Source organism: Clytia hemisphaerica, unplaced genomic scaffold (genome assembly GCF_902728285.1).
Source record: "Clytia hemisphaerica strain Z4C2 unplaced genomic scaffold, Clytia hemisphaerica genome assembly, whole genome shotgun sequence".
Classification (NCBI taxonomy): domain Eukaryota; kingdom Metazoa; phylum Cnidaria; class Hydrozoa; order Leptothecata; family Clytiidae; genus Clytia; species Clytia hemisphaerica.
Window position 1 is genome coordinate 721,921 of NW_027103771.1, and position 25,824 is coordinate 747,744.

At 35.8% G+C, this 25,824-nt stretch overlaps 1 protein-coding gene and 1 long non-coding RNA gene across 3 annotated transcripts in view; one reads left to right on the forward strand and one right to left on the reverse strand.

Annotated features, from left to right (window-relative positions):
* Positions 1-25,824, reverse strand: part of LOC136806051 (membrane protein FAM174-like) — a 420,508-nt gene that overhangs the window by 344,651 nt on the left and 50,033 nt on the right. The gene's annotated exons all lie outside the window — the stretch shown is intronic.
* LOC136806045 (uncharacterized) lies at positions 1,684-22,764 on the forward strand. 2 transcript variants are annotated; one of them, XR_010846509.1, is made up of 4 exons: positions 1,684-1,824; positions 16,539-17,080; positions 19,191-19,354; positions 22,454-22,764. It is a non-coding gene; the product is annotated as an uncharacterized lncRNA (long non-coding RNA). The 2 variants fall into 2 exon arrangements; XR_010846510.1 differs by having other exon boundaries at positions 1,684-1,820.

Sequence of the window (25,824 nt, forward strand, 5' to 3'; positions counted from 1 at the left end):
TCTCAAAAAGAGAAGTTATCGCTCACATGTTATCACCATAGTATAAGAAAGCCGCGGCTGGAATGACAACTTCTGAATTTCTGTTATTCCATCTCTGTCGTATTTGATGACTATTTGTTGATCAAGAAATCAGTAATGTAGCATCTTCAATGGTAAATTTTATTGGTTTGTCGTTAATACCTACTTCTCAGTGTGTTTTAGACATTAATGATATGCCCTTGATAATACATTTGCATTACAAAATCATTGTGCAGGAAAGATCAACAATAAGAAATTGAAACAAGCACAAAATGGCTGGGCTGAAAGAACTCAAAAATTAATGAGGTGCCTTGAAATGCCTTCGCAATATTTCAGTGAAATCTGTTTAGAAATCAATGAAAAAGTACATCAAGATAACACTGTGAAAATATCAAGCCAGCACCTTCAAAATTTATCATTTAAACTGACAGGAAAGTTGTCATCTTGAATATAGTTCTTATAATTTTAATTTTAGCGAAAAACTATTGTTTCCGCAAAATATTCCTAAAATATGTCCTAAATTAGTTCAAGTGTTCAATTGGGTACAAATTCAAAGATATCTAGCAACAACAAAAAATTTTTGTGAAGGAAAATAAGAGAACAATTTGAAAAACTATCTACCAATAATAAACTGATCACCTTGATGTTCTTATCACAGTGAAAACGCCAAAAATTCTGAAATTTATGTGATTCTTATAAAGTAGACTCATCTTTTTCGCCATACTTTGTTTACTTTGTAAGAACTAATTAACAAAAGATATATTGCCTTCAATCAAGAGTTATTGATTTGATTCTTATAAAGAAAATGCTTATAATAAAGATAAATATGCTCATCTTTTTCGCCATCCTTTGTTTACTTTGTAAGAACTAATTACCGAAAGGCATATTGCCTTCAATCAAGAGCTTATTGATTTGATTCTTATAAAGAAAATGCTTATAATAGAAATAAATATGCTCATCTTTTTTGCCTTCCTTTGTTTACTTTCTAATAACTAATTTCCGAAAGATATATTGCCTTCAATCAAGAGTTATTGATTTGATTCTTATAAAGTAGATACTTATAATAAAAATAAATATGCTCATCTTTTTATCCATCCTTTGTTTACTTTCTGATAACTAATTACCGAAAGATATATTGCCTTCAATCAAGAGTTATTGATTTGATTCTTATAAGGTAGATGCGTATAATAAAAAAAAATATGCTCATCTTTATTTTCGCCATACTTTGTTTACTTTCTAATAACTAATTACCGAAAGATATATTGCCTTCAATCAAGAGTTATTGATTTGATTCTTATAAAGTAGATGCTTATAATAAAAATAAATATGCTCATCTTTTTCGCCATACTTTGTTTACTTTGTAAGAACTAATTACCGAAAGGCATATTGCCTTCAATCAAGAGAGATATTGATTTGATTCTTATAAAGTATACTTTCTTTAGGCGCTAAAACGGGCGTCAGTCAGGGCGTACGGAAGGCGTTTTGACACTGGAGAAAGCCCATTTTAACAAATATATCCCTTTTGGAAAACGGGAAATATTTAAAACAACAAAACCCCCGGAAAATATAAAATGTCGGAATGAGCAATAGACAAAAATCCCCCCCCCCGTAAACTGTGTTTTTTCTATTCCGGTCTGTAAAATCGACTGCTTTAAAGCACTTTCACTTTCTAGATTTTTCTGAACGGGCAACATCATTTTCACAAGATCAAGATGGCGTTTTCGCACGTGTGCAACTTATGTCGTGTGCACGTGTGAGCCTGCTGGCTGGAAGATCATCAAGAGATCATCACTCCAATTTTAGTAGGTACTACAATTTGAAACAAATTTTTGGTTTTTGTTATTTCGTGATTGCCCATTTTTACCCTGAAATACAGAAATAATATGACATTTTGACAGCCTGTGCCACTAACTCGATCGGGAAGATTCTACCGAAATGGGAAGAACCTTCCCGAAAGGGAAGAACTTACTGTATTTTTTTCTGCCCGTTTTGGAAGATTCTTCCACTTTCGTTTTCTCCTACCAATCAGAATACGCGATATGAGTTACTTGAGGAAACCCAGGGCCAAAGGCACACAAAATGGCGGGGAAAATCACTGGGAAATACAGTGTAGCTGGAACCTCGATATTCCAGGATTAGAAAAAGCTATACCTGTTATCTTTTTTCTTTAAAGAATCAACAAGCCATCGACATCAATAAATTACACACATTTACTCAGAGAAACTTTTAAAATTATCTGCCATTATGACTTTTTTGAAGCCGTTCTGAAATGAACCAATCGGGTTATGAATCGGAATTCCTATGGGAGTTCTTTTCCGAAATTTGTAAAATAGCTAAGTCGGCAAAAAAACTTTTCCCGGGGGTTGAGGGAAAAACAGAACTGCTGTCATTTGCTTTTTATTTAACCAGATATTTAAATTTGGGCACAAAAATATTTAAATAAATAAGTTAATAGTATTCAATATACTATTTGTATCTATCAGAAAATAAAACACTTACAGAACGACATCATTTATCATTTGGAATACCCCCGTATTTGGACCATTCTATGGTGGGCGCAAAATAGGGCGGAAACTAAGTAGCACCCTCAGTGCAAAATTGCCGCCTCATCTTTATTCGCCCGCGCGAGAATGCGAGCTAATCATTTTTTTCTCGCGCGCTCAAGGGGAAAAGGAAAGTCATCGATATTCTTTGAAGGAAAAACGTCAGAAACAAACCCAAAGACCAAAAGATGTATTTTGTTGTTGACAATCGATCCTGTGAAGATGAAAAAATTTCTGCTTTGCGTTTTTTTCGGAACGCTGAAAAACTCTAATTTCGATCATCCTTTAAGATAAAGAGGTTGCGATATTTGGGTTAGCGAGGCAAAAATAGCTAAAAAGCTGGTAAAATCGTAATCCTCAAAAATCGATGTTCCAGTCTCACTGAAATAAGGGGTTAATCTTATGCGGGGCTTTTTTTTGTGCTTTGGTTTTAGGTCAGTTTTTTTTTGGTTTTTCTAAAAGATATATCTTAGTAATTGGTTATCGAAGTAATCAATTGGTTAGCGAAGTTGTCAAAGTTATCGAAAGTAATCAATAACAATCAAAGTACTTGAACGGTTATCGAGTCTTCAAAGCGTTGCTAAGATAGCGACTCCAGAAGTCATGCAACTTTCGTTGACGTCAAACCAAATGTTTCATTTTTCCGTGAACTTTGAACCCTTCGAACTTTTTTTCTATGTATGCTAAAGTGTTCCAGTTTTTACTAAATGAAAGCCCGTGATCTTAGCTTTCCAGCGGTATATCACACTGTGGACACGGGCTTGACGGCAAATTGGTAAAATGCCGAACGTTTTGCAACATTTTGAAAATTGTTTGCCGACGGGAGAAAAAAAATTGCAACTATCAATGAACAAATGTGTCTGGAAACGGAGGAAAATGTATTTGAAGGCTGAAACTTTGTATGTTTATCAGAAAAAGGGTGAGGAATTCAAAAATCACAATCGCTAATTTTAGTTCTTTCATTTTCATGTAGTTTTTTTCACTTTTTTGCTTCTTTTGCATGGGAATGTCCCAAAAAAAAGTTTTTATTTCTGCCGAAATGGATTTTCTTTTCATTTTGGGTTTCTCCTTTCAAAAAAACTTATTCTTTACTCATAAGTTTTTGTTCCTCCATTTCCAGAGGCCCCTTGAAAATGGGTCCTACCACCTTTTTTGACTCATTTCAACCTTTTCCAAGCTATTTTTCTTCAAAAACAAAAATAAAACAATGCAATGTCTTCTTTTTCAAAAAAATATATATCTTTCGTTATTTTGAAAGTCATCGATATTCTTTGAAGGAAAAACGTCAGAAACAAACCCAAAGACCAAAAGATGTATTTTGTTGTTGACAATCGATCCTGTGAAGATGAAAAAATTTCTGCTTTGCGTTTTTTTCGGAACGCTGAAAAACTCTAATTTCGATCATCCTTTAAGATAAAGAGGTTGCGATATTTGGGTTAGCGAGGCAAAAATAGCTAAAAAGCTGGTAAAATCGTAATCCTCAAAAATCGATGTTCCAGTCTCACTGAAATAAGGGGTTAATCTTATGCGGGGCTTTTTTTTGTGCTTTGGTTTTAGGTCAGTTTTTTTTTGGTTTTTCTAAAAGATATATCTTAGTAATTGGTTATCGAAGTAATCAATTGGTTAGCGAAGTTGTCAAAGTTATCGAAAGTAATCAATAACAATCAAAGTACTTGAACGGTTATCGAGTCTTCAAAGCGTTGCTAAGATAGCGACTCCAGAAGTCATGCAACTTTCGTTGACGTCAAACCAAATGTTTCATTTTTCCGTGAACTTTGAACCCTTCGAACTTTTTTTCTATGTATGCTAAAGTGTTCCGGTTTTTACTAAATGAAAGCCCGTGATCTTAGCTTTCCAGCGGTATATCACACTGTGGACACGGGCTTGACGGCAAATTGGTAAAATGCCGAACGTTTTGCAACATTTTGAAAATTGTTTGCCGACGGGAGAAAAAAAATTGCAACTATCAATGAACAAATGTGTCTGGAAACGGAGGAAAATGTATTTGAAGGCTGAAACTTTGTATGTTTATCAGAAAAAGGGTGAGGAATTCAAAAATCACAATCGCTAATTTTAGTTCTTTCATTTTCATGTAGTTTTTTTCACTTTTTTGCTTCTTTTGCATGGGAATGTCCCAAAAAAAAGTTTTTATTTCTGCCGAAATGGATTTTCTTTTCATTTTGGGTTTCTCCTTTCAAAAAAACTTATTCTTTACTCATAAGTTTTTGTTCCTCCATTTCCAGAGGCCCCTTGAAAATGGGTCCTACCACCTTTTTTGACTCATTTCAACCTTTTCCAAGCTATTTTTCTTCAAAAACAAAAATAAAACAATGCAATGTCTTCTTTTTCAAAAAAATATATATCTTTCGTTATTTTGATAAATATACTAAATATTTTTATATAATAATATTCTAACACCATCAAAGAATTCTCCCTCCAAATTTCAGGTATCTAGCTACACTAGAAAAAGAGATATGCAAAATTGAAGAAGCATGACTGGAAAATTTCTTTTTTTTCTTTTTTGACACATTTTTCGAATTTTCCAAGCTATTTTCCTAACCTTTTTTTGACATTTTTAACACTAAAATTTGAATATCTTTACAACCACTTATCCTCCGGAGGCCTATGACCCCTCATTTTCTTTCTTTTTCAAAGCTCTACAAGACAGTCAGGACCTCTTTGGTCTTTTTTAACATTAGTTCGGATAGAATAAAAACATACCTGATCAACACAACCAAACCTTCTGTCTTGCGTTTACTCTTCCTTCACAACAACTTTCGTTTTTGCTTATGTAGGTTTTAAAATCCACAAGTAATGAACCTCTTATAGCTTTATCTGAATAAATCTGGTTGAAAACCTTCTATCAGGTTTCATTCCGTACGTTTTTTATCCACGTGGTGAACCGGCTTCCCCGATTTCCCGATAATTAAAAATTGGAACTTTCCCGTGGGCGCGATTGGGCGTACCGCCATCGCGAAATATTTTTCGTGAAAATTTACCGTATTCTAACGCTAATATAATCTAGATAGGAAACAAATATTAAATTTGATCTTTTTTTGCTCGTATTACTAAATTTCAAGATAAAAAGAACTATCTACGAATTATTTTCTTTAACGGGCGTTGAATCGACATTGACATATTTAATGATGTCATAATCAATGCCGTGCATATTTTGTCAGCGCCGTGCGTATTTTGTCAACATCCTTTTCATTGGATAAATACCACTAAAATATACAAGATAAGTAAACATAAATTTATCGCCCGCGAGCACGGCTTAGCTAAGCGCACCTCTCTTATTCATTATCTAAGAATTGAAGCGGGCAAAGATTACTGCGCGGCTGATAGCGGACGAAGGTTTTTTTGAAGATATTTTCAGTTATAATCCAAGGTAGAACAAACTAAACATAGAAAGGGGGTATTTTTTAGTGCTCTATACGATGATCGCTATTTTTTTTTTAATTCTATGTTTAGATTTTTCTACCCAGCCCCGTTGCTATGTACGCGCGCCCTGATTGCTAAGACCTTTGCTTGAAATCGAAAGCGAAACCAAGATTATTTAGCGCACACTGCCGTTTGCGTAATATCGATAAAGTGAAATGAGGTCCTGACTGCTACAAGATGGGATAGGTTTTGAAAAAAAAATTAAAATTTGAAAAATCTTCTGGAGTTGCTAGCTAAGAAAGTGATCATATACTCACAATTTTTTTTGAAATTTTTGTACTCAACATTTGATTGTTAAGCGATTAGTGGTTGTTTGATTACTTCGATCATTATGGATTTCTTCAATCATTATCGATTACTTTGATCATTATCGATTAATTCGATCATTATCGATTACTTTGATAATCGAACTTATCGATTAGTACCGTCTGGTGTAAACAAAAAAATACCAAAGTTGATTTCGAGCAAATTTATAATTGAATATTTATAAGTTAAAAAGATTCTATTTATTTTAAACATAAAAACATTTGAAAGAGTATCAGTAAGGGGTCACTCACATATCGATTCTTCCCACGACTAACGTCAAATTGACGCGAAGGGTGTAAGATAAATTCAATATATTTTCTCAGAATTTTCATTTTATATTATAATTTTCATATTTCGTAGGTTTGGTAACTTTGTTTACATTTTAAGTTAGCATATTTGTTTTGATTTTGACATGATGACATCATCACTTTTTGGTGCACATTTGGTGACTTTTCACACCAGACCACAGTCATGCCTCACTTTTTTGACCACCCACTTTTTGAGCATAGTCAGTTGACATCTGACATTGGTCAAGTCAGGATGTCACTACTCAAACATTAAATTTGATTTACATGTCAAAGAATTCTTTTGAATGTTCACTCAGCTTTCAGTATAGCCATATTTGATTCACTCACTTTCAGCAAGATTCCATATGGCCAGCTTTCTTGTTTGCTTTTGCTTCTCATTCCTTTCGTTTTCATCCAGGTGTGTCTTTGCCTCAAGTCACTTTAGGTTTAGGTCAGCACATGGTCCTGGCGGCCATCTTGGATTTTTTCATTTTTTAGTTTTTAGTTACTCAAACTTTTTCAATTTCAATTATTCAATCAAGCCTTATTTTTTCAATTAGTTTTTGCTTGATCAATCAATATGAACTCAATACTTAGTCAATTTTTCATACTTAGTCATTTTCACGCATTGTCATATTTTCAGTTTATTTATTAGTCATTCAATTTTGTATTTCAGTTTGAACGCTACGCTCAAGAATCAGTAAAAGTTACAAATCGTTGCTTTGTCAACTCACATATTATCTTGCCAAACTTCAATTCGACCACATTCAAACAGATATCATATTCAAACCGACTTCTGTTCACCGCATGTATCACTGACGTTCCATGACAGACCGCCCAAGACGCAATATCCAGCGATTCGACTTTGCGATTTACGGATCAGACGGTCGAAAGGTACCACCACCACTTGATGATAACATGTCCAGTCAGTCACAAAGTACATCAGACCAAACTATCAAGATGGAGCAACCTCCAGACAGAGATAGATTATCTACACCTCATTCAGTCGAAACCGACCAACAATTACTTACTACAACCGATTTAAACGCATCTCAAGAGGATGAATCTCCTGATTCTGCGTCTCAAGCGTCTGCAACTCCTGATGAGACTAAAGACCTCCCCAAGGAACAACCACTGGCAGCGGACCCATCAACTCCATCTAGACGGATCAAACCATTGATGGAGACACCACCGTCTGCCATGAGAGACATCAAACTTCAACTCAATCAAGTATACATACTACAATCTGATATTGAACTTTGTTTGGATGAGGTAACTGACTTGATTGATGAACACTCAATCCATAATGCTTCAATCAAAGACACTGAAAGTATCCTTACTGAACTGAAAGAGCTACGAAAGGGACTCCGTGCGAATGTCAAAACTTTCTCGAAATTAGCTCCCGACGAGTATAAATCAATTCAGCCGAGTATCCAAAATGTATTCGATCTCATCAAAGACTTCATTGTAGCAGCGAAAAGTCACATCGACGAGGCCAACGCCACACTCTCAAACACTGTTGTTGAATCAACCAATTTTAAAAACGAACTAGAAGCAATGATGTTCTCCGCAAATGATATTGTAGATCATATTAGTGAACTAAAATTGTCTCTTGATATTGACATCACCAAATTTGATGACTCAGAACTTTTGCAATGTAAAACTGAATTACCGATCTTCGACAAAAAGTTATCCACCATTGCTGACAGGTATGAGAGACTCATTAAATTTCCTGTTATGAACATCGAACTTTCAAAATTAATTGCAAATATTGGTGTATCTTACAAGAGTGTAAAAGCCAAGAAGTCTTCAATAGCTTCAAAAATCAAATCAGCAATCGAATCGAGAGAAGTAATGAAATTCAAATCTTTCGACGAAGCCAAACTCGGAATCGACTTGCAAAAATTCTCTGGTTACGATTCCAACACAGACATTTAGCTTCAGATCAGACTTTGAGAAGATCAACTTGCGCAACACTCCAAAACTTCTACTTGCAGATCTTCTTATCAACAATTACCTATCCGAACCTGCACTGTCGCTGGTCAAGGGTATGACAGACATCAACTTAATTTGGAAACGACTCATTCACGCGTACGGCAACACAAAGGTTCTACTCACCAAGAAACTCAAGGAACTTAAAAGCCTCGACTCTGTCTCCAAATCTAAGGATCCAACAAAGATTATGTCGTTCATCACTCAACTTATCAACACCATCAAGGACTTGGTCAGCTTGGCCAAGACTCACGATATAGAAAACAACCTCTATTTTGGTGATGGCTTGAACAACATCTACGCTCTACTCGGTGACGCAAGATGCACACGATGGTTTTCCTCAGTCTGCGACCTCGACCTGAATGAAAAACAACAATGGAGTCATCTCATCGACTTCCTTGAAAAGGAGGTCAAAGTCCAACAGCAACGCGCATTGGTCAATCTTCAAGAGGACAAGCCACCAAAGAAACCATCTCTTCCACGAGGGAGTGGAGGATATCACACACCATCACCAAATCCTCCACCATCAACTGGACCATCAACTGGACCATCAACTGGACCATCAACTGGACCATCAACTGGATCATCTCAATCAAAATGCTACTTCTGTGATGGCAATTGTAAAGACCAACACGTGCCAACCAAGGGGCCAGGAGGTTCCATGGTGATCCAATACTTTGCTTGTAAAGATTTCACAGACAAAACTCCAGCTGAACGGTTATCAACACTTTGGAAGAAAGGACTTTGTCACCAATGCCTCCTACCAGGGGCAAAACGTCAAGACTTGAAGCATAAGAACGGTCAATGCCAACATGACTTCATATGCAAACATCCATCTCATCAGCAATATACCGTGAAACACCATGTGCTTGTATGTGAGGAGCACAAAGCAACACAAGAAAACGAAGAGCTTCTCAACAAGTTCAAATCCAGATTCATTAACCGGAATCCTTCACTACAAAGCTTCTCACGTGACATTCAACTATCATTCTTCACAGCCAATGGCGCCGAGCAGCCAAGCGTGGTTGGTATTTATCTACTTCAACAAATCACTGTCAACAATCAAACCTTTACCATCTTCTTCGACAATGGCTGCAGCGATTTTGTAATCACGAAAGATGCTGTCGAAAGACTTGGACAACATGCAACCAAGGTTGGTGATGGAAGCTTTCAGATCAGTGGTATCGGAGGAGCAACAACATCGTCCAACCATGGCGTCTACACAGTCAACATCCCACTTGCAAATGGTCAGCTCGCAACAATGACAGGAGTTTGTCTCGACAAACTGACACAAACGTTCCCTACGTATCAACTTGGCGAAGCGGAATCAACAATTCGTCAAGCATTCCATGAAAATCCATCATACCTACCCAGACTTCCAAAATCAGTTGGAGGTGATGTTGACATGATGATAGGTATGGAGTATTTTAAATTTCACCCACACATCATCTTCAGACTGGCAAATGGTCTATCAATCTTTGAATCCGTCTTCAAGGGTGCTGACGGTAGTCTCGGCATCATTGGGGGACCACATCAGTCATTTGCTGAAAGTCACAAACAACATTTTGGGCAATTCAACACCTCGACATTCAAATCAAATCTCAGTTACCAATCATTGGTCGCCTTTGATACGTCATGCTTCCATATCAACTCAATGAAGAACTTTGAAGCTTCAGAGAACGTTGGATCAGAAATTACTTACAGATGTGTCACATGTCGTGACTGCAAGGCATGTAAGAGCCATATCGAAGACATCAGCATCAAAGAGGAAGTGGAGCAAGATCTTATCAAGAAATCCATCACTATCAATACAGAATCAAAAGTTGTTACCGCCAAACTGCCGTTCATCCACGAGCCATCAATCAAGCTATCGTCAAACGAAGACAAAGCGCTCAAAATTTACTATCAACAACTTCGAAAGCTAAACAAGGCAGAAAACTTAACCGACAAACAAGACATCACTCTATCCGAAAAGAAGATGCAAGACCTTGGGTATGTAGATTATGTCGAAAATCTCCCAGAATCAGTCCAACAATCATTGTCAACTCAACTTCATCACTTCATACCTTGGAGAGCAGTATGGAAACCAAACTCTGTCAGCACTCCTTGTCGAGTTGTGTTTGACGCATCAAGTCCAACTCCAACTGGCAATTCACTGAATGACATCTTAGCAAAGGGCATCAACAGTTTGAACCGATTACAAGACATTGCTCTTCGCTGGAGGATCCATGCTTCCGCATTCACGACAGATGTTCGCAAAATGTATAACACGATTCGATTGGATGTTAGCCACTGGCAATATCAACGCTACTTATGGCAAGAAAATTTATCTTTTGACGAACGTCCAAAACAAAAGGTAATCAAGACCTTAATATATGGAGTACGATCAAGCGGCAACCAAGCGGAATATGCACTCCGAGAAGTCGCAAAATTATCATCCAACCAGTTTCCAGAAGCTGCTGAAATTGTCCACAATGATATGTATGTGGATGATTGTGTCAGCGGTGAGTCGTCCAAGAAACTCGCCATTCAGCGTACACAGGAATTGGAAACAATCAGCAACGGAGGAGGCTTCATGCTCAAAGGAGTTGTCATTTCAGGTGAAGACCCACCAACATCAATGAGTGACGATGGCAGCTCAGTCTTTGTGGCTGGTATGAAATGGTGGCCCAAGGAAGATCAGCTATCCATCCATATTCCTCCAATGAATTTCTCAGCCAAGAAGAGGGGTAAGAAATCAACATTACGTCTCAATCAGATTCCAGACAAGCTCACCCGAAGGCATTGTGTATCACGCACCGGTGAAGTCTTTGATCTACTCGGATTACTCTGTCCAATCACTGCATCACTGAAGCTTGACTTACACCAACTCGTCACAAGAAAGCTGGATTGGGATGATCAAATCCCAGACGACCTTCATCCACTTTGGATTAGTAACTTTGAGATGATGGAAGAGCTCAACTCACTCAGATTCAACAGAACCATCGTCCCGGAAGATGCAACAAACCTCGATCTCACCACTGTTGACTTCGCTGATGCTAGCAAATCTTTGATATGTGTATCTATCTACGCTCGTTTCAAAAGGCGATGTGGTTCATACTCAAGTCAATTGGTCTTCTCTCGTTCCAAATTGGTACCAGAAGGAACCTCTCAACCACGTGCTGAACTGCTTGCAGCCCTACTCAATGCACACACAAGTGAAATTGTTAGAAGATCCTTCAAAAAATGGCACCAATCATCAACAAAGCTGACTGACAGTCAAATCACACTCTACTGGATCAGCAATGAAACCAAATCACTGAAGCAATATGTTCGTAGCCGTGTCATTGAGATCCTCAGATTCACCAACCGAAATGATTGGTACCACATCAAAGGTGAAGATATGCTTGCAGATATCGGCACAAGACGAGGCACTTCAATCAATGAGATCAACAACAAATCAGAATGGTTTAATGGATCAGCTTTCCTCTCGCTAGAGCTGGACAAAATGCCAATCAAAACTGTATCAGAAATCAAGATGACAGCAGCTGAAGAGAAGGAGGCACAACTTGAAACATACAACATCTCGACTGCAACTTCATACGTCGTTTATTCACCTACTTCTTCATCAAAGATTGCCGAAGAGGTTCAAATCAGGCTACAATTCAGCAATTACATCATCAATCCAAACAAGTATCGTTTCAACAAAGTCGTACGTATTCTAGCACTGATGATCAAATTCATACATCAACTCAGATTGTCTCACAAAGGATTCATAAAATTTCACTCCAACTCAAGTCTGAAGGACGTTCTACCAACAGAAGAAGAGATCAGACAAGCCAAGCTTTACTTCTTCAAAAATCAACAGAAGAATTGAAACACTTCACCAGTTCAAAAAAGTTTCAAGATATCTCCCACGAAAAGGATGGTATCATCTACCATACAGAACGAGTACTCAACATGAATGACACCACCATCGTTGGTCGATTCAATCAAAGCATCAAGGATCTCACTTCAACATCATTTGTCGTTCCAATGTTGGAAAAGTTTTCACCAGTTGGAATCGCCATCATCAATGAGGTTCATTGGAATCATCCTTCCGCAAATCATTCTGGTGTCGAAACATCACTTCGATACGTCAATAAAGAAGCATACATCCTCGAAGGACGATCAATTGTCAAACTTATCAGAAAGTTATGTCAACGTTGTCGTTACATTCTCAAAAAGACGCTTGACGTTGTCATGGGACCTGTTTCGAAACACGTTCTCAACATTGCACCACCCTTCTACACCACACAAGTGGATTTGTGTGGACCCTTCGATTGTTACTCGCATCACCATAAAAGAACCACCATCAAAATTTGGTTTCTGGTATTCTGCTGCTCCACAACTACAACAACGAGTATCAAAATCATGGAAGATTACAGCACCCAATCATTCGTCCAATCGTTCATTCGCTTCTCATGCGACGTTGGATATCCCAAAACGCTTCTTATTGATGCTGGTAGTCAATTGATATGTGGCTGCGAAAACATGAAGTTCGACTTCCATGATGCCAAGTATCAGCTTCACACCAATCAGTCTGTTGACTTCAAGGTTTGCCCGGTTGGTGGACACAACGAGCACGGAAGAGTGGAAAGAAAAATCAAGGAGATCAAGTTGTCACTCGAAAAGATATTCGTCAAGAGCAAGCTGTCAATTATGCAATGGGAGACAGTTGCTGCATCAATCAGCAATAGCATCAACGACATGCCAATTGTCATTGGCAGCACAACCTCAGATCTTGAAAACCTTGACATCATCACTCCAAACCGTCTCAAACTTGGTAGAAACAACGCAAGGAGCCCTACTGAGCCACTACTAATCGAGTCAAATCCAAGCAAAATCATTGACGACAATCGTAAAATCTTTCAGTCATGGTTCGAGAACTGGTTACTTTCGCACGTGCCCAAACTGATTAATCAGCAAAAATGGTTTCGAACGGATGACGCTCTCAACGTTGGAGATATTGTTTTGTTCTTAAAGAACGATTCTGTTCTTTGTTCGACTTATCAGTATGGTATGGTTTCAGAATTGGAAATGTCAAATGATGGTATTGTTAGACGTGTAATTGTTAAGTACAAAAATTCAAATGAAAAGGTATTTCGTGAAACGAAACGCTCAATTAGAACTTTGATTGTGATCAATAGATCCAATGAAATGAACTTTATTAATGAAATTCAAAACTAAAATTTTTTCAAAAAAAAAAAAATATTTTTCAGTTATTTTCATTCCATGGGGGGAGTGTAAGATAAATTCAATATATTTTCTCAGAATTTTCATTTTATATTATAATTTTCATATTTCGTAGGTTTGGTAACTTTGTTTACATTTTAAGTTAGCATATTTGTTTTGATTTTGACATGATGACATCATCACTTTTTGGTGCACATTTGGTGACTTTTCACACCAGACCACAGTCATGCCTCACTTTTTTGACCACCCACTTTTTGAGCATAGTCAGTTGACATCTGACATTGGTCAAGTCAGGATGTCACTACTCAAACATTAAATTTGATTTACATGTCAAAGAATTCTTTTGAATGTTCACTCAGCTTTCAGTATAGCCATATTTGATTCACTCACTTTCAGCAAGATTCCATATGGCAGCTGGTAAGCTTTCTTGTTTGCTTTTGCTTCTCATTCCTTTCGTTTTCATCCAGGTGTGTCTTTGCCTCAAGTCACTTTAGGTTTAGGTCAGCACATGGTCCTGGCGGCCATCTTGGATTTTTTCATTTTTTAGTTTTTAGTTACTCAAACTTTTTCAATTTCAATTATTCAATCAAGCCTTATTTTTTCAATTAGTTTTTGCTTGATCAATCAATATGAACTCAATACTTAGTCAATTTTTCATACTTAGTCATTTTCACGCATTGTCATATTTTCAGTTTATTTATTAGTCATTCAATTTTGTATTTCAGTTTGAACGCTACGCTCAAGAATCAGTAAAAGTTACAAATCGTTGCTTTGTCAACTCACATATTATCTTGCCAAACTTCAATTCGACCACAAAGGGGTGGGTGGGTTAGAGTCTTTGACGCTAAGAAATTTTACCAGAAATATCGATTTTTAATATGTTTATTCAGTGACAAATGTTACTTTCCATATTTCTTTTCCTCCTTTCACATACCTAAATATTCGTTCGCTTCGCTATTTTACAGAAATTTTAACCAAAACAAACGGCCCGATGTTAACGTCTCGAGTTCCTTTTGTTCAGACGGTCCGCACGGCTCTTGAATTTCGCCGACAGTCGGTCTTTTTTTGTGAAATGCGGCTTTTCTGTTGATTATGATTATGGAGATAATTAATTCCGGCAACTTTCTGAAAAAAGTTTAGAAATTATCTCCATTATTTTTTAAATGTAAACTGCCTGAGCAAGCAGTAGCGAAATTAAAGATGGCTGACAAAACAACGATGAAAGTTAAGGAGAAAATTTTCATCGATTTTTGATAATTTTTGATGGTGGGGGTGGGGGGGTTTTCAAATTAGCGTCAATTTGACGTTAGTCGTGCGAAGAATTGATATGTGAGTGACCCCTAAAAGTTCCTTTGTTTGAGGAATATTTTTTTATTCAAAGTATTTTTATTTTTTCAAAACCTTTTTCTAATCTTGTTGCACTTGTTTTTTACTACATCAGCATCGTCAGACCTTTCAATCAAAACAAAACCTTTAATTTGTGTTATTGTTCAGTTCAGTTATTTTTGTCCGGGGGGGGGGTGGACTTGGCCAAAAAGGCAAATAACGGCCTGTGATAGGTGATCACCAGACACTTTTTGGTTTCCACCTGCCATTTTGAAGGATAAATGATACTTTTGTCCAGTGAAAACTTGAGATTGCTTTTTGTTGAAAAATTGTAACAAAGCACTTTTTGTCCCTGCTCCGTACAAAATTTTGTCACCCCAAAATTTTTTGAAAAATCAATGGTTATGTCACAATTCCTTAATTGCAACATTGCGGGGGATCTGTTGCCGTCCAGGGTACCTTCACCCGTAAGTCCCAGGCAGGGCAGCAAAAACACCCAAATAGAAAAATCAGTTCCCATTATGAGGGACTGATTTTTTTATTTGAAAGTAGGATAGCATCATTGGTAAAAGGTGACTCAAGCAGATTTTTGCAAAAAAATTTTTTTGGCTAAAAAGCACATCTTTATCTATAAAAATCACTATTTATAAGCATACATCGATGTTCTTAGCCAAATTACCCAATTTTTTGATGAGATAGATATCTCTTTGCTCATGAAGGCTTAATTTTGAAGAATAGTTGTGTTTAGACATGAAATTTTGGCTGCTAGACGTCTTTATTTAGAAAAATTGGCCAAATTCAATATTTTTTATAAGCACAATATTACCAATTACTAACTTAGCTTATTGGTATATATTTTCGCGTGTTACAAATTTTCGCGGGTACTTAATTTCGCGAGTTTTTTGGTCAATTTTCGCGAAATTTAATACTGTTTAAATTTTTCAAAATTACAAAATCGCGAAATTAAATACCACTTTTAGGCTGATTTTAGATTTACACCCACTTATTTGGGGAGGGGCGGAGCCATGGTGACAGAAATAAAAATTTTTCCCAAGTTGGGTTGAACCAGCAAGCGTTGAAACCCTTGATTTTACTATTGCTTTAATCCTGACATGAGTTACCACATTAGCTTGCAACGAGAAAATCGAAGGGGGAAAAATCTCCTAATCTGTCTGATTTTGCACTGATACAAAAGATTCAAAGAATTCTGCCACAACAGCTGGAGCTGGCTCGATCTGAATCTGATCCAACTTTAATAGGCAATGCTATAAAAGAAAGGGCAATTTCATAGACAGTAACGTTTAAAGCTTGTGCAGCGCTGAAAGGAACTTTCTTCTTTTGTTGAAAATGCTCTGTAAGAAAATGATAGTTAATAACAAGTTAAATCATATCTTTCAACTTTAATTTCAAGGCTTGAGACTCGAACATGGATAGAGATTCACCAGTTGGTGCCAAACAATCTACTGTTTCTTTAAAGACGACCAATATTATTCCAATCAAATACCTTGTCAATACCTCTGACTACCAGACAGAAAGCTTCTTCCCACCTGACGAGTTTGGTATAATTGGTTGGCCCATTAAGGGAGTTGCCCTGGTCTGGGGGCGTCTGTTTTTGCCCACTTTGATTATGGTTTTCATTATCGAAGCAAAGTCGATGACAACGAATATCAAATCCGCATGCGATTGGATAAGATTAGTGGGAAAATTGAGCACAACATTGACGAACCGTCAGCGGTCTTTTTTAAACTGACACCTCAGTCTCTGTAAAGTGAAAAAGTATTTCAGAGTCATTGTGTCTAAAGGAAGCACAACTAAAGGATATCCCCCGGGAAAAGTGACCATCGTCCATGCGAAGGCAATAACCGATTGTACTCAATTTGCTTTGAAGACGGTACAATTAATCAAGTACATCATGGAATTGATTTTGATGCCAAGGAAGAGTACCTTATGATGGTAAGATAATTACTTGTGTACTGTTATTTCACATCAATAATCTGCTTACTCTCCAGGTGATTAAGGCAGGTTCTTTCCGGTCCAAATTCTTTCAACGTTACAAATCATTTTCGTAGGCTCATTTTGGGCTAAAGAAAAAGGGTATAATTAAGTAGAATAAGATTCAGTCAAGGCAGATGTTTTATGATTTAGAAATTTTGGATAATTTATTCAAAACCTCAATTTTGCTCTATTTTGATGAAAATCTTTACAATCATGATGGCATCAGCATTTTTTAAGGATTTCAGTTTTTCAGCTGAAAAGTGATGACATGATCAAATTAAAAAAAAAATTGTATTCTGATGGTCAAAATTTCAATTTATTTCATTAATTATTTATGCCGGCAATTCTGTAGCAATATTTAATTTTTTGAATTTTTAGTTCAATTCAATCTTTGATCCTGATATTTAGTTCAATTCAATCCCTCATATTTGTTCAATCCCGATATTTGTTTCAATCCCGATATTTGTTTCAATCCCGATATTTGTTTCAATCCCGATATTTGTTTCAATCCAATCCTTCATATTCAAATTCAATACTTCATATTCAAATTTCATCCTTCATATTCAAATTCAATACTCCCTGTTCAAATTTAATCAATCTTTTTCATTCAAATTCAATCTTTTTCATTCAAATTCAATCTTTATTCAAATTCAATCCTTCTTTATTCAAATTCAGTCTTTTCCATTCAAATTCAATCCTTCTTTATTCAATTTCAATCTTTTCCATTCAAATTCAATCTTTCAAATTCAATCTTTTTTATTCAAATTCAATCTTCTTTCATTCAAACTTTTCGAAATTTCATTCAATCTTCCTGGGTACGAGTGAATTCAAAAAGAGTTTGTCTCCAAACTTCCGCCCAGCCGCGTACTTTATGTTTTGTTTTTTTTGGAGATAATAATAACTGATGAATTTTATCTTCAGCGTGAATTTGCCTGTACTTATTATCTCCTTAAGATTTAATAGTTTAAGACTCGGAGTTCGTGTCTAAACATAAACCAACATGGCAGACAAAAACAAACATGCTGCAGTTGCAAAGTTACTTCAACAAGAAAGTGAAATTTTGGTGTCTGATGAATCAACAATAGAGCCTCCAACATTGAATATTGGACAAATTCAAAGGGCAGCTACTAATGCAAGTAGCATGTTAAGTGATAAAATTCATCAGTTATTATTATCCCCGAAAAAAAAGAAAAACATAAAGTACGCGGCTGGGCGGAAGAATTTGAATAAAGAAGATTGAATTTGAATAAAGAAGGTTGAATTTGAATAAAGAAGGATTGAATTTGAATAGGGAGGATTGAATTTGAATAGGAAGGATTGAATTTGAATGAAAAAGATTGAATTGAACAAAATACGAAGGATTGGATTGAACCAAATATCGGGATTGAACCAAATATGAGGTTTTGGATTGAAATAAATATCAGGATCAAAAGATTGAATTGAACTAAATATCAGGATCAAAAGATTGAATTGAACTAAATATTCAAAAGATTGAATATTGCTACAGAATGGCCGGCATGATTAATTATATCAAAATTTATAGAGTTTCAATTTTTATGATCATCAAAATAGCAAAAATCTATGCAAAATCAGATTTTTATTTCAACCGTAGTATTTCGAGGTTTAATAGAAAATAGCACCTATCAATCATTTTATTATCACTTTTTCAGCCTTGGGGCAGGCTGGAGACTTCAAAAAATGGTCTGATATATCAAAAAATGGTCTGATATATCAAAAAATGGTCTGATATATCAAAAAATGGTCTGATATATCAAAAATTTCCTTTTGGTGTTTACAATTGCGCCTACAAATAATTTAAATAATACTGAAGTTGAGCAAGTGCGGTTAGCACGTAGGACGTTTTTATACTCAGAATTCAACTCAGCTCACTTTACTTTATTTAAAAAAAAGAAAATCATGTGATTAGTTGGTTCATGTAGGCTTATCTGCTTTGGACTTTTTAATCTAAACTTGAATGGAATGGGTGTTTTCAGTGTAGCTGACAGAGTGACCAATCTTTCACAATGTATAATTGAAATACGATCCTCTTGGTATGTTTTTATTACAGGACACAAGGCGAGCAGCTATCTAGTGGAGTTTACGGACAGATCCAAGAGAAGGGTGGCATCCAGCTGTTTCCATATCCTTTCACAATACGAAAGTTCAGAAATGAGTGAAAAAAAGCTGTTGTCATGAAAACAAGACAGGAGGAGCTGGTTCTCAACATGCAAGGTTAGTTCTTGGTTCATAAATTGCCTTCTCTTTCGAAATTTCCTATACAGAAGGATCTCAATAACTTGAATCGTGTTTTGCGCAGTTATGTAATTTTTGCGCAGATGTGTAATTATTTTGCGCAGTCATGTAAATTCTGCGCAGATAATGTAATCATTTTGCGCAGATATGTAATTTCCAAGCTGCGCAGTTATGTAATTATTTTCTGCGCAGTTATGTAATTAGAACGGTTTTATGATTACATTTTTGTGAATTTCAGTTATAATATGTGAAAAAAAATTCATCTTGTGGACTTATAGTTTTTTGTGAAGTTTATCTCAGGAGACATGTTATATACCACTTAATATTCAACGTCCACTTAACATTCATTTAACGTCTTTTTTATGATAATTAATGATTGGGATTGAATTTTTAAATGAAACTTAGCACAGTAGGGCTTTGGTACAAACCACACCCTTTACAACGTCCATTTAACATCCATTTAACGTCTTTTTCGTGATAATTACTGATAACGATGGAATTTTGAAATGGAATTTAACTTAATCCATTTAACCTCTTTTTTCATGATAACAAGCATTGAATTTTCAAATTTCGATGGTTTATACATGTATTCATTTCTAGGTTATTTAGATGTATTTTCAAATAAGGTTTCACACAAGAGATTTCGAGTATTACAGTATAACTTTTTTGAAATGTGAAAACACTATGAAAAAGTGAAACACTTGTGTTTTTTTTTCGTTTAACTTTTTATTTCAAACACACGTTACACACGTTTTCAAAAAATATACAGAAAATTATTTTCAATATCAACAGAATGAACCCTGATAATATCAATCCAATATACCCCTGTGTCACGTCTCCGCTGGAAGAAAACGCTTTAAATTCCATCCCCATTGGAAAAAATGAAATATTACACTACTAGGTCAAAAAACATTGACTAGGCCCATGTTCAATGTATTTCATCGACTGTCGTCAAGTTTTATTTACTGTCAATTGTAAATTATCGACAACAAATTTTTTGCATCAACCATCAATATTTCCTTTCTTACAGTCAATGATTTGTTTAGACTGTCAATTATTTTGTTGGCAGCTGTCATTGTAAGTAATGAACGGTCAATGCAAAAAATTGTCAATATATTCTTTTAATTTTCAAGAAAATTAATTGATCAGTGTTAAACATTTTTTGTCAATTTGATTTTGACAGTCAATAAAACTTGCTGACAGTCAATGAAAAACATTGAACATGGGCCTAATCAATGTTTTTTGACCTACCTTAAGGGAATTAATTCTCGCGGCAACTAATTTTTGCGAGACAGCTTCCCACGCAAATAATTTAATTTTTGCAGGACTTATTTTCGACTGTAAATTTTCGCGAATTGGCGAATTTTTTCAGATTTTCAGATTTTTTGTTAGTTTGATTACGTGATTTTGTCTGTACAGTAGAGTCTCCACAACTCAAACGGCTACGAGGAATGAAAATTATTCAAATTATAGAGATATTCGAGTAATGGAGACTCATTCAAGAGAGTTTCTTAGCTGAAAGAATTTTTAGCGTAAAAAACTTAATTTTCGCGAGGGATTATTTTTCGCAACAAAGGCAAAATTCGCGAAATATAATCCCCGCAAAAATTTAGACCCTTAAGGTAGTAGTAGTGTCCAGTGTAAAAATAAATCTTAATTTCCCATCCCTACTGGGTACTTGTGATTGAAAACACTAAAAATCAATATCCCAATCATAAATGAAAGGGATTTTCACATCCCCATATTTTTCCTCAATTTATCCCCCTTGGCGATAATAAAAATTATAAAAAAGACGTTGGACGGATACTAAATGGAAGTTACATACCAGGGGTCTATCATAGTTTCATTTAAAAACTTTCTTAGAAGCTATCATAAATGGATGTTAAATGGACGTTATCATTTTCAAAGGGTGTGGTATATACCAAAGTCCTATCATGCCAAGTTTCGTTTAAAAATTTATTCCCAATCATTAATTATCATGAAAAGACGTTAAATTGATGTTAAATGGACGTTGTCATTTTCAAGTAGTGTGGTATTATACCTAAGTCCTACCATGCCAAGTTTTATTTAGAAATTTAATCCCAATCATTAATTATCATGGAAAAGACATTAAATGGATGTGAAATGGACGTTGTCATTTTCAAACGGTGTGGTATGTACCTAAGCCCTACCATGCTAAATTTCATTTAAAAATTCAATCCGAATCATTAATCATTATGAAAAAGACATTAAATGGATGTTAAATGGACAAAATCATTTGTAAAGGGTGTGGTATGTACTTAAGCCTTATCGTGCTAAATTTCATAAGATAAAAGTTATTTTACATGCTGACTGAGATTCGCAAAAATATTATCATAAAACCGTTCGCTAATTACATAACTGCACAGAAAATAATTACATTGCTACGCAGCTCGAAAATTACATATCTCCACAAAATAATTACATATCTGTGTAAGGCAATTACATATCTGCGCAGAAATTACATATCTGTGCAAAAATTACATAACTGCGCATCTCAAAAAATCTCTATATATCTCAAATTGTTCCCTGACTTGTACAGATTTAACACCCCTTGTTTATTTGATGGGTTTTTTTTTTGAATTCTCATCTTATTTTCAAAGTAATAACATGAGATACACAGGTTTAGTTAAATTTAAAAATAGTAATTCCCAAAAATGTGACAGAGCACAATTTTTGAAGAAAAGTATATTTTGTTTTTAGGATTTTCTTATTAGAATTTTCTGATTTCTTTTATTTTTTATTATAAGACTAATTAAATAATCCATCATGACACATGAATTTTCAGCTGGGATTTGGAAATCTATTTATATGTCCCTAACTAAAGTTTCAGCCTTTTTAAAGGTTTTTTTTAAGGTATTCCAATCAAATTTTAGGTTTTAAAGCATTTTATTCTTGTTTTGGCATTTTCTTTATATTTTAGTGCCAATTAAATTTAATGACCATCCTTCTTCTCCTAGATAGTGCCTCAATATTTTTAGGGTTCATCTGTTCTCATGGATTCGTAGTTTCAATCTTATGTTCAATGTTGAGTATAACTTGTTTCTTCTTTATTCATAGCTATTATGTTTATCAAGATATGAGATTGATGTTGTATACCAATTTTGGAGATTATTTTCTACCAAAATGTGGTTATGTGAATGTTTTGGTAAGCATATCTTCCAAAATGTAATTTCATACTCTTGTTCCAACCAAAACTTTTGATGAAACCCTGGGGTGTGCTTATTATGCCTATTAAAAATTTCAAATTTTTGTAAATTCATTTTGATCAGAAATTGCAGATCACTTGATTTGATTTTTTCAGCAAAACAAAATGCATGCGCTTCTGTCAAATATCAACCTTGTAATATAAAAATGATTTTACAATTTCACGTATTAACATTTTATTGATGGGCCTTTATAGAAATTGTCGGTATTGAAGTTATTCATTTTTGAGCTTCACAGCCCCCTGGATGTATGGCTTAAAAATAAAGATCTCCTGATGGTGGATATCTTACTTACTCTGCTCTAGACCCCCTGGATATCCAAGCATTTCTGTCTAGACTCCCTGGATATCCAAGCTTTTCTGTCTAGACTCCCTGGATATCCAAGCATTTCTGTCTAGACTCCCTGGATGTTTTTTGCATTATATTCTAGGCCAACTTGATATCCTCAAAAAGTTAAAACCCATGAACTCTTTTGAACAGTCATGGGACATTTTAATAATTCTAATTCTTGTACTGAGCCCAAGGGATACTTCTCAATAGTTCTAGCCTCACAATAAAACATACTTTGAATAAAGGCCCCCATTCTTTTAAACGCCCCCCTCGAATAACACCCCTACTAAAAGAAAAATTATTCTCAACTTCAGTTGAGTTAGAATCTGACAATGTGTGTGTGTGTGTCTGTCTGTCTGTGTGTGTGTGTGTCTGTCTGTCTGTCACAAAAACTTTAGGGCAGCCTGGAGACTTCAAAAATGCTTGGATTTGGCTGAAATTTGGCACACTTGTTCCTTGGGTGATTATCTGGGGGTGTTTTTTTCATTTTTTAAAAATTTTGATTTTTGGGGCCTGGGGACGAGTTTTTCGTCAAAACGAGGCTAAAACTTTGGGGCAGCCTGGAGACTTCAAAAATGGTCGGATTTGGCTGAAATTTGGCACAATTGTTCCTTGGGTGAATATCTGGGAGCGACTTTTTTTTTTTGAAAATTTTGATTTTTGGGGCCTAGGGGCGAGTTTTTCGTCAAAACGAGGCTAAAACTTTGGGGCAGCCTGGAGACTTCAAAAATGGTCGGATTTGGCTGAAATTTTGCACACTTGTTCCTTGGGTGATTATCTGAGGACGTGTTTCTTTTATTTTTCAAAAATTTTGATTATTGGGGCCCGGGGACGAGATTTCGCCAAAACGAGGCTAAAACTTTAGGGCAGCCTGGAGACTTCAAAAATTGTTCGATTTGGCTGAAATTTGCACACTTGTTCCTTGGGTGAATATCTGGGGTTCTACAATTGGGCCTATGAATAGTTTGAAGGCACTGAAGTTGAGCCCAGTGCGTTGCGCACGTTCGACTATTATTAATAAATCTTAAAAACGCTTGATTTTCACTCCCTTCATCATAGGTATGTCTGCTATACAGTATTGGAATTGTTTGTTAACTTGTCGACTAGTCTAGATGAAATAGAGAGAGAAAAAAATTAATTTTGTTATCAAGCATAAAACGAAATCCTCTAATAGATACTGCCCTGTAAAATAGAAGTAAATCAGGTGACTGGATTAAAACAAGATTAATTTCGCATAGCGAAAGTATTACGATAGGCTTTCGTGGTGGCGGTGGCGGTGATGAACAAAAATTAGAAAACGAAAGTGCTTTGGAAACTTCTATAACATTCTCGAATAGTCTAAAGATGGACTCACTCGCTAAGGTAAGATAAAATCTAACGTTTTGCCAGTCCGCAAGTCCAGGTAGACGTAACACAGCATTTTTAAAAATCGCTCGTTTTTAAAGAAATGGCAGTTTTCAGCATGCTGTCAGCTGGTTGTTTGTATTGCTGTCATGTTTTTTGTGTTTGTTAGAGTATTTGCGAAGGTTTTTATTTCTTTTATGTGTAGTTAGTAAATGCACCAATAAAATGATAGGAATCTTACAATTAAAGAGACATGACATTAAGCCAGACCCGATCAATCGAACTTGTCGAACCAATCGAATAATCGAACTCCATCGTGCATTGAAAAAAAGCACCCCATGATATTGACTCAATGAAAAAGTGTGCCAAATTTCAGCCAAATCTGACAACTATTTTTTAAGTGTCCAGCCTGGAGTCTGCCCTAAAGTTTCGGACAGAAAACAACGTCAGATTCTAGCTCAACTGAAATCGAAAATGTCTATATGGTCCGTAGAATCTTCTATACTAATTGAGTTTATGAAAAATTTCTATAATGCTAGCCCAGTAACATATTGAGGTTTCTAAAATTTGAACACCGCGGCTGGAAAACCTATCCTCCTTCGATACAAAAAGTCTCGCGCTATTCGGTTTCAAGACTGTCACGACGGATTTGCATGATTTCGAACTATTTTACATCAACACACGCAACAAAATCCAACATTGTTGTTTGATGATTAAACTTCGTCTAACATTATTTAAAAAGGTTTCAATGTTGGTAGCATTGCATATGCGCCGGTCTTAATCTGTCCGCATGTGAAGCCAACAAACGGGTAAACCTTCAGTGCTCAATCGCAAAGCGCGAGCCTCTCCTTCACAACTAAGGCTTTTTCTTTCCTAGAAGCAACCCTCTCACCACCTCAGACACCTTTGAACGTCTGCAACGACGGGTACCCTCGATAATTTTGACAGGGTCACTATGGCATTTCATTGAACACAGACTTCCGTTATCTTAAAAAGACATATCATCGAGGCTTACGGACACAAATTTTTGACTAATGTAGAAAGTTTAGAAGTATAATTTTTATTATTTTATTCGGCATTTTAAGCCGAAACAATGTCAGGAATTAACCCACATTATAGTATTTTAAAGGCTTTTGATGTGCAAGCAAAACCGTTAACCGGCATTTGCGACGACGTCTAGTATAAATATATATTAAAATTAACTGGACCAAAACGATAAAACTCAAATTTAAATATCCATCATCTATCACTGGTCAAAACTTGATGCATGTAGCCCTTTACAATCATAAGATACATACAATCACGGACAAAATGTTGTAGACTTTTCAAAATCGAGCACGCTTAGTACGGCAAGCACGAGATCTGAACACACTGTGTGTGGGGGTGTCTGTGTATAGGGTGTCTGTGTATAGGGTATGTGGGTGTGTGTGTGGGGGCACTCGTAAAACTTAAAGGAAAGGGGTGTAAAATTTTAATTAATTCAACGAGCACGCTTAGCACGGCGAGCACGAGATCTGAACACACTGTGTGTGGGGGTGTCTGTGTATAGGG